The 9,350-nt window shown below is 47.0% G+C and overlaps 1 long non-coding RNA gene across 1 annotated transcript; it reads left to right on the top strand.

The window, feature by feature from the left end:
• Positions 1 to 6,436: 6,436 nt before the first annotated feature.
• LOC128341291 (uncharacterized) lies at positions 6,437 to 8,434 on the top strand. Its single transcript, XR_008314321.1, has 2 exons — positions 6,437 to 6,594; positions 7,670 to 8,434. It is a non-coding gene; the product is annotated as an uncharacterized LOC128341291 (long non-coding RNA).
• Positions 8,435 to 9,350: the final 916 nt, after the last annotated feature.

The following is a 9,350-nucleotide window of genomic DNA, read 5'->3' as shown; positions in this document are numbered from 1 at the left end:
ATTGAACATGTTCAGCGTCAAACCTGTCTGCACAGTCCTAATCCGTTTGTCTGACTTTGTTTTACAACCTTAAAGCAGTGACCAGAGCTCCAGTTTTGATCAGAGTCAAACCAAATCCCATGGTATTGGGAGAGGGAGCATCTTTCCTCATAATATATCCCTGATCTAAATCTCCCCACCAAACTTGCTCTTAGTCCCGCTGGGGGAAAAGTCAGTACCTCTTTTTTCCTAGGAGGACTAATAGCAGCTTGGAAGGCACAACTTAGATCAGAAAAAGGGCCCAGGGAGAAGAAAAGTTTAAAATTCTCTCCATCAACACTGTTCCTCCATTCAAAATGTGGCTTCACACAACACACAAGAAGCTGAACTGCCAGTTCCTGGAGTAAAGCGGTGAGCCTGATTTGGGTGTGTGTGTGTGTGTGTTTGTGAGTTATGCCGATATTGGCCATGTCATCTGAACTCATCAGTATCAGCATATTCTGCCTTATTCTCCCCTGCTAATTTGGCAAAGAGGCACCTTTTAAAACATGGTGATTCTCTTTATTTAGCAGGGGGATAGTAACTGGCCCTATCCATCCCCAGCATAGTACTTCCAGTGACTGTTGCTGGTGTCTATCTTATATTTATTTTTAGATTGTGAGCCCTTTGGGGACAGGGATCCATCTTATTTATTTCTTATTTTTCTGTGTAAACCGCTTTGGAAACTTTTTTTGAAAAGTGGTATATAAATGTTTGTTTGTTTGTTTGTTTGTTGTTGTTCCGAATCCAGCGTCTGCAACCAAGATCCAAAGTTTCTTACAGCTGCAAGTAGGGCAGAATATGCTGACATTGGTGGATTCAGATGACATACCCAGTGTCAGCATATCACCCTCCTCTACTGAAAGTTGGGCTTGCTGCGGCACTTCAGGAACTGGTGGTTCTGCTTTTTGTGTGTTGTGTGAAACTGCCCAAAATGTTAGCCTCCAGCAGCTTCATTAAAATGAAAAACAAGTTGTTCTAGTAAGAAATAATTTGCCTACTTTCCTTTCACTATCCCTACATCTGGACTAAATTTGGTCCATATCAGTCAGGCAGTTCACAAGTTAGCCCACTTGCACCTCAAATGTTCATGCATCTGCTATCTTGAAATTCTGCATTTGAGGTGTCCCTATGTGTCCTTACAACTGTACCAAATTTGGTCCAAATCGGTTCCACTTGCACCTCAGATGTTCACATGTCCACCATCTTGAATTGGGGTGAATGGCATAATTAGAAACTACAACCATGAGCTGTCCCTATGTGTCCCTACACCTCTAGCAAATTTGGTTCAAATTGGTTAGGCGGCTAACAAGTTAGGCCAATTGCATTCATGTTTCAGCCATCTTGAACTGGGGTGGGTGACATCATTGCAAACCATACCATTGAGGTGTCCCTGTGCGTCTCTCACTATGACTGCACCAAATTTGGTTCAATTCCTTTAGGCGGTCCACAAGCTAGCCCTCTTGCACCTCAAACATCCACCATCTTGGATCAGGGTGGATGACATCATCACAAACTAAGCCACTGAGGTGTCCCTATGTGTCCCTACAATTTGGTTCATATTGGTCCAGGCATTGCAAAGTTGATAGTGGGGGACACACACTACACACACACACACGACGCTGGGTGATCTCATAAGCCTACTGGAAAGTAGGCTAAAAAATGAGAGGTCCAGTAACATATCTCATGTGTCATGTGAGGCTTGGCCTTGCATGGACTAGTTCATAGCACAGAGAGCTGGGCAGTCCACTCCTACACCTTGATTATATGTGGCCAGAAAGCACTGCTAGTATGACCCCTTCTTCCTTCCCTAGGTAGTATCCTCTTTTCCTTCAGGGGCCTGCATCTGGATGTAAGGAAAGTTGGCAACTTCCAGAGAATCCTCACAGGGTGGTGCCCATTCTACAGCTGAGCTTTGTACATGCGTTCGGCAGATTGATAAAATATGGTTGCTGTGGGAACAATAGCTCTTGAATTTCTTGACATGTATCCAATGAAAAGTCTTAACATTAATGTTGCATTAGCATAATAGTTGGTGCGGAGGGGTTTTTGGGTTTTTTTTTTTACATTTAATTAAAAAGGATGATAGAGTGGAATCTGTTAAGCAATTTTAAGCCAATATTTCAACTCTTTTTGCCAGCACTGAAGATGTGCAAGAGATTCTTGCTCTTACAGAGCTCATAAGAACTTTCCAAAATGTAAGGCTAAAGAGACACAAACAGTTATGGACACTATGGACTTATCTAATACTTGCTCCTTGTTTAAATTTCTCGTTCATTCATTCATTCATTCATTCAATTTATATACCACCCTTCCTAAAGTGGCTCAAGGCAGTTTACATTAAAATTAAAAAAATAATAATAAAACAATTTTAAAAAATAAATAAAACCAGATTAATATTAAAACTAGATATTAAAAGCCAGGCTAAAAAGATGGGTCTAAGGCTCTCTTGAAGGCCTCCAAGGAAGATAATAGTGTGTTCCACAAACCAAGGGCAACAAGGCCTGATCCCAGGTCCCCACCAGATGAACTGGTGGCACCTGAAGAAGGACCTCCCCTTGATGCTCTTAATGAGCGGTGGAGATCTTGTAGAGAAAGATGCTCTCTCAGGTAACCCTGGCCTAAGCCATTCAGGGCTTTAAAGGTAATAACCAGTACTTTGTATTTTGTCTGGAAATATATTGGCAGCCAGTGAAACTGTTTTAGAACAGGCATAATGTGGTCTTTTGGGGGTACCCATAGACCAATCTGGCTGCTGCACTTTGAAGTTTTCAAACTATGTACAAAGGTAGCCCTACAGAGAGCATATTGCAGTAGTCAAGCCTGGAGGTTAACAGCTGGTGTACCACTGTTTTCAGGTTATTCCCCTCTGGGAACTGTCAAATCAGTCACAGCTAGTATAAAGCACTCCTGGCCATAGCCTCAACCTGAGGCACGAGGAACCTGTTCTTTCTGGGGGAGTGCAACCTTGTCCAGAACAGGAAGCTTTATCCCATCTTGCAGATTATGGACCAGGTCTCATGATCAGTGAGACCCAGTTTGGGGCAGTGAGCAGGAAGACCAGGCTAAGCCCGCTCTCCCTGCTCATGAGCAGGCAGGGAGCCCTGGGCGGCTGGATCGGCCGCCCACATGATGGTCGGCTCCGTGATGGAGCCGGCGGGGGGTGGGGGGAGCGGGGGCCGCGCGGCCCCTGCAAGCCCCAGTATGCCCTGCACGAGTGCGCAGGGCATACTGGGGAGACCCCCGGAGCCGGGAGGCGGCTTTTCACCTCCCGGCCGGAGGGCCACTCATGAGTAGGTGTGGTGCAAAGGTGTGCCATGGCTACTCACAATCCTAAAAAGCAGGTTTGCTGGAGCGCTCGCTATGCAAACCTGCTTTTTAGCATGGGTTCTCGAGCGGGTTACCCGCTCAAGAACCACCGGGCTTGGCTGCGAGCCCGGTGGTTCTTACGGTCAACAAAAATCAGGCTAGCCTCTGCTAGCCTGATTTTTGTTGATCGTGAGAATCGCCCCTATGACTCCCAACAATGAGCACCTTTGTCTTGCTTGGATTAATCTTCAGTTTATTATCCATCATCCAGCCCACTACTGCCTATAGGCAGACATTTAAGGGGCTAATGCCTTTTCCTGATATTGATGAAAAGGAGAAATAGATCTGGGTGTCATCAGAATATGGATAACACCCAGCACCAAATCCCCTGATGACCTCACCCAGCGGTTTCATTTAGATGTTAAAAAGCATTAGTAACAGATGGAGCCCTGAGGGACTCCATATAGTAGCTCACGTTTTAAAGAGCAACTGTCACCAAGCACCACCATCTGAAATCTACCTGAGACATAGGAGTGGAACCATTGTAAAACAGCGCCTCCTATCCCTCAGGTGACCCAAAAGGATGCCATGGTTTATGGTATTGGAAGCTCCTGAGAGATCCAAAAGAACCAGCAGAGTAACACTCCGTCTGTCAATTCCCCGGTGAAGGTCATCTCTCAGGCCAACCAAGGCTGTCTCAACCCATAGCCCTCCCTAAAGCCAGTTTGAAATGGGTCTAGATAATCAATTTCCTCCAAGACCACTTGTTGCTGGTCAGTCACCACCCTCTCAATCATCATGGGAGGTTGGAGACTGGCCTATCCATCACCAGGGGATTCAGAGTAGGCTTCTTAAGAAGGGGTCTAACCACTGCCTCTTTCAAACAAGGTGGCATCCTGTTCTCCCTCGGTGAAGGTATTAATGATATCAACTAGACCAGCTCCAACAACAACCCTGCAAAATCAAATCAGCTATGTTGGGCAAGGATCCAAAAGACAGATGGTAGGTGAAGAACATGTGGTTCTTCTACTCTAAAAGATGTTTCTAGTACTGGACATCTATCAACCTGACTATAATTTGTTGCCAAGTCCCCCATCAATCAAACTTGCATTGGCTGATGCCTCATTTGGTGCAGCTTTTGAAGAGCTTGCAAACTCCAGACTATTTTATTATCATTCATGGTTTGATGAGCTTCATGCATGTGTTTAAGACTGGGGGAGGGAAGCAATGATTTTCTTTCCACATTTTATTCATTCATGCATGCATTCATACATTCATTCACTTAAATTATTTGTATCTGGTCCTCCTGTGCCATACTGAGTGGATCACAAGACAATAAACTAATAGAATAACATACAATTCATAACATTCAGTGACCCAGGTCATGCAAATGGCCAGTGCGCTTGCATAGTGGCCCAAAAAATGGCCATTGCATGCACACAGAGGGCTGAAACGACCCCCAAACAGGTCCAGAGAAACTTGGGGGGAGGACAGTGAGGGGAAGGGGAGCCACTGGAGACCCCTTTGTGGCTGCCACGGTCCTCAGAGGTGTTAAGTAATTACTTTTAAAACTCAGTTTTATTGTCCCCACCTCCACCCTCCAACCTTGGCTGGTTCAGCTCGACCTCAAACTGAGCCCGGCTCAAGGTTGAGCCTTTGAGCTGAGTCGGTTTGAGCTCAAGCCATCTCGATTTCGATCTGGCTCGCACACCACTAACCCCTTCCCATGGGGTGTACACACAAACATACCCCCTTTGTTCTATTGGTCCCGGGGCATAGCAAGGGGCCCTGGGACAAAATGTGAAGATGGGTCCCTGTTTCCCCTTCTTATTAGAAGATGCAAGGGGGGAAACAAACAGCAAGCTGCCTGTCACCCAACCAGTGAGCCCCCTTTCCTTAGAAGCCTAGAGGGACATTTGAACCCTCTTTTTCAATTGTAGCTATGCCCCTACATTGGTCAAACAGATTTGCAGGTTTTAGAAACAATACAGAAACTTGCAAAACCTGTTACCAGAGGCAAAAGTGAGACACTGTGAGTTCAACCAGCAGATCAGTGGGGGACTCACAGTGCAGCTGTGTTGTCACTCACTCAACACCTGGGTTTAAGGAATGAGAGAGGAACCATGTTTGCCACCTACTGTAGGGAGAATTTGAGTCAACCTCTTATTTAGCAGAGAAACCCTGAACAGAGCTCAGGGAGGAGATTGGGAGACAATTGCTTAAGGTCTAAAACAAGTAAAGGCTTGTTTTAAGAAGTTACAAGCTTAGATAGAAACCCTGCAGCCTATAATAGCTACCTCGGGGTGGAAGGAAGAAGAAGGAACAGAGAGAACAAACAAGGGAGTGTCCTAAGAGTATCAGACCAATCATAACAGATGTAGAGCAGAGATACAAGAAATGAGAGAGAACAAGGGGGCATTCCAGTACTCTCTAATGTCCCTAGTGGTCAGTAGGAGTTACTGGTGTTAAGAGTTGATGCCTATGGAGTCACAGCTCCAAAACCTACTCGAACAGGAGGATGTTAGGCATCTGTTCCAACAAGAGGTTGAAAGAAAGCCTGGTTGCTGCCTGGCCCAGCCAGCAAAGGTCTGCTTAATGCAAGAAGCAGCCAGAGCAAGACAGTAGTCTGTGGAGGAACATCCTTGGGGTGGCAAACCCAAAGAGAGGCAGAATGTGGTTCACTAATCTGTATGAGATCCCAGAATAAAGTAGTTATGAGTTAACTTCAGGGGAGGAGATATGGTCTTGTGGTAGCAAGCATGACTTGTCCCCTTTGCTAAGCAGGGTCCACCTGGGTTGCATATGAATGGGAGACTATATGTATGAGTACGGTAAGATATTCCCCTTAGGGGATGGAGCCGCTCTGGGAAGAGCATCTGAGGTCCCAAGTTTCCTCCCTGGTATCTCCATTATGGGGTTGAGAGAGATTCCTGTCTGCAACCTTGGAGAAGCTGCTGCCAGTCTTTGTAGACCAGTTTCTCAACAGCCGGTCCGCGGACCGGCAGCGGTCCGCGGAGGCTTGAGTGCCGGTCCGCGACTAGGAAGGCAGGGCTCCAAACTGAATACGCTTGTTTTTCTATCCGCTTTTCTCTCCGCTGTAAAAGTTTTTCTCTCCCCGGAAATTCCGAGGCTCCTGGAACGTCAGTGGCCAATAGGGGTGGAGCAGGGGCGGGGCTTGTGCCGAGGCGGGAAGATAGCCCAGTCAGTGAGTGAGTGAGTGGAGAAATTGGGTGGTTGCTGGAAGGTGGTTTTTTGAGATCTTTGAAGGTGAGCTGCTTAAACTTACTGGGCTAAAAATAAGTGAGGTGCTGAGGCTGTGAGTGTTTGCTTTGACCAACTGCAGGGGGGGGGGTATATTTAGGAGGGCGGGAGGGTTTACTTACCCCTCCCTGCCGCTTTCTCGCTTGTCGCCCACATGGCCAGATCAAGGCCCAGAATCGGCAGTCTGGGCCCAAATCGGCCCAGAATCGGCAGTCTGGGCCCAAATCAGCCCAGACTGCCGCCGCCACCGACCGCCCACCCAGCTGCCCCCACAGAAGCTAAAGAAGCCGCCGCCGCCCCCACATGACCGAAGACGGCGAAATAGGCCCAAACTACTGCCTGCCCCAAACAACTGCCGCGGCTGCAGCCGCCGCCCAGCCGCCCCCACAAAGGCCCAATTTCAGGCCAAAGAAGCTGCCGCCGCCGCCCCCACATGGCCGAAGACGGGCCAAATCGGCCCAAAACTACTTGAAGAAGCTGCCACTGAGATTGCAGTTTTTTTCCCTCTGTGCTGCCAGGGGGATGCTTGGCGCCTGACTGTGCCTGTGCCGCCGCCGCCGACTGCTTCTCCTGCTCTTCAACTATCGGGGACTCACGCGAGGGAGTGGAGAGCAGAGCATTGAGGATAAATAAGCCAGTAGTGCTGTGCATGGCCACAGAGTTGGGATGCTGCACAGAAACACTGACCTGCAAACGGAGGCAGTCCCCGGATCCCATCCCATCCCCCCCCCCCCGGGAAAATGGCCCTGTTCCAAGTTTCTTCGCTCCGCACTCGACAAAAGTTGCTCCCAAAGTGCCACTCCTTAATCTGGCTTTCCCTGGCGCAGACTCCTCACCCTGACTCCACTCTTTGCGGGCTTTCCTCCCTCGGCCCTGCCCAATCCCTGCCTCTTGTTGCTCCCTCGCCTCTCTGCCCTCAAACCCCACTCCGACCTGCTAGCCTCTCCCTTTCGCCCGCCCTCGCTCGCTCTTACTCCTCCTAGCCGCTTCTTCTGTTCCAGCCCTTTCTCTGTTTTGGCGACGCCTCGCTTCCCTCTTCTTCCGCTACAACTCTGAGTCTCCTGCAACTTTTCTTTTGCAGTCCCACGTTACGTGGGCTTAAATAAGCCAGCAGTGCTGTGCATGGCCACAGAGTTGGGATGCTGCACAGAAGCACTGGCCTGCAAACAGAGGCAGTCCCCGGATCCCATCCCATCCGCCCCCCGCGAAAATGGCCCCGTTCCATCTCCGAGCCGCGCGGTCTGAGGGCTGCGCCGACCTGCTGCGCCTCATAAAGGAGCTTGCTAGATATGAAGAAATGGAGGATCAAGTAGTACTGACTGGGAAAGATCTGCTTGCTTGAGGATGGCTTTGGAGAACACCCTTTCTACCACTGTCTTGTTGCAGAAGTACCAAAAGTTTGTCATCTCTTTGCCATTCACAAATACAGCCCCAATATTGCTTTTGGGAGAAAGTAATGGAAGCATTCAAATAGTGCTTGAATGTGTTCTATTTTAATGATTCTTTTTTTATATGCATGTACTAAGAGTCTCCTTGGAATTTGGGAATGCATACTTTCCAGTAAGCAGACATGGCTCTTATTTATGGCTACATGGAAAGGAAGAATATTGTTGGTTTTCATACCAAGGTTTTATTTTGAATATCTCATTATCAGACTTCTTCCTCTGCTCCTAAAATATTTGAATATAATGTTCACATTAACATTGTGTGCATTTTGATATGTAAATAGTATGTAAATAAAATACAGTTTATTGTTTAACAAATTTTATTTTATGACATTATTTAATTTCTTAATTAATTTCTTGTGTAAATAGTATGTAAATAAAATAGTTTATTGTTTAACAAATTTTATTTTATGACATTATTTTAATTGCAAGTTAATTGCAAGTAGATGCAAGTTTTGGACCGGTATAAAGTCTTAGATATATAAAATAAAATTAAACTTGAAACCCCTCTACTAACTGCTGGTCCGGGAAACTGCACACAAAGAATGTAGCGGTCCTTGACACTCTGCACAAATGATTTAGCGGTCCTTGAGTCCAAAAAGGTTGAGAAACACTGTTGTAGACAATACTGAGCTAGATGGGCCAAAGGCCTGACTGGGTATATGGCAGCTTCCTATATTCCTATGTTAACCTCAATGCCTGCATGGTCCAGGGCTAGTGCAGAGCAGGGGTCCCCAATCTGAGGTACTCCAGATGTTGCTGCACTTCAACTCCCATCATCCCCAGCTACAATTTATCATGGCTGGGGATGATGGGAGTTGTAGTTCAGCAGCGCTTGGAGTACTACAGGTTGGGAACCGCTGCACTAGAGGCATGGAGTTACCCCGCTGTGTATGGGGAGGATGGCTCAACGGACACAACAAGCAGCAATCCCTTCTCCAACTTACCTTCTGCTCTCTGAAAGAACTGTCATCTCTCTCCAGCCATGGACAGAGCAGTTATATATGCCTCTGTGCATGTGTTTAATCTTTGTTTGGGCATCCCAGTTTGCTGGGGCACCGTTCCAAAGCAAGTGCTAATTTGATTCTTGTTTTTCAAAGGATGCAGCAAAAGGTGTACACTATTGATAGGTGTTTCACCTTGAAGTGTTTCCCCCCCTCCTGAGGCACTAAATGTTAAGAGCTCCCTCTCCATTTAATGTTCTCTCGGTTAAGTTCAGCTATCAGACAAACAGACATATGGACTGCGCTAAAGTTAGGTACTGTAGATAGGAGAAAGATGTTCATATGGCACCAGTGTTATTTAGCCTTCTCTCAT

Source organism: Hemicordylus capensis, chromosome 1, assembly GCF_027244095.1.
Source record: "Hemicordylus capensis ecotype Gifberg chromosome 1, rHemCap1.1.pri, whole genome shotgun sequence".
NCBI lineage: Eukaryota > Metazoa > Chordata > Lepidosauria > Squamata > Cordylidae > Hemicordylus > Hemicordylus capensis.
This window is presented reverse-complemented; position numbering and strand designations above follow the sequence as displayed.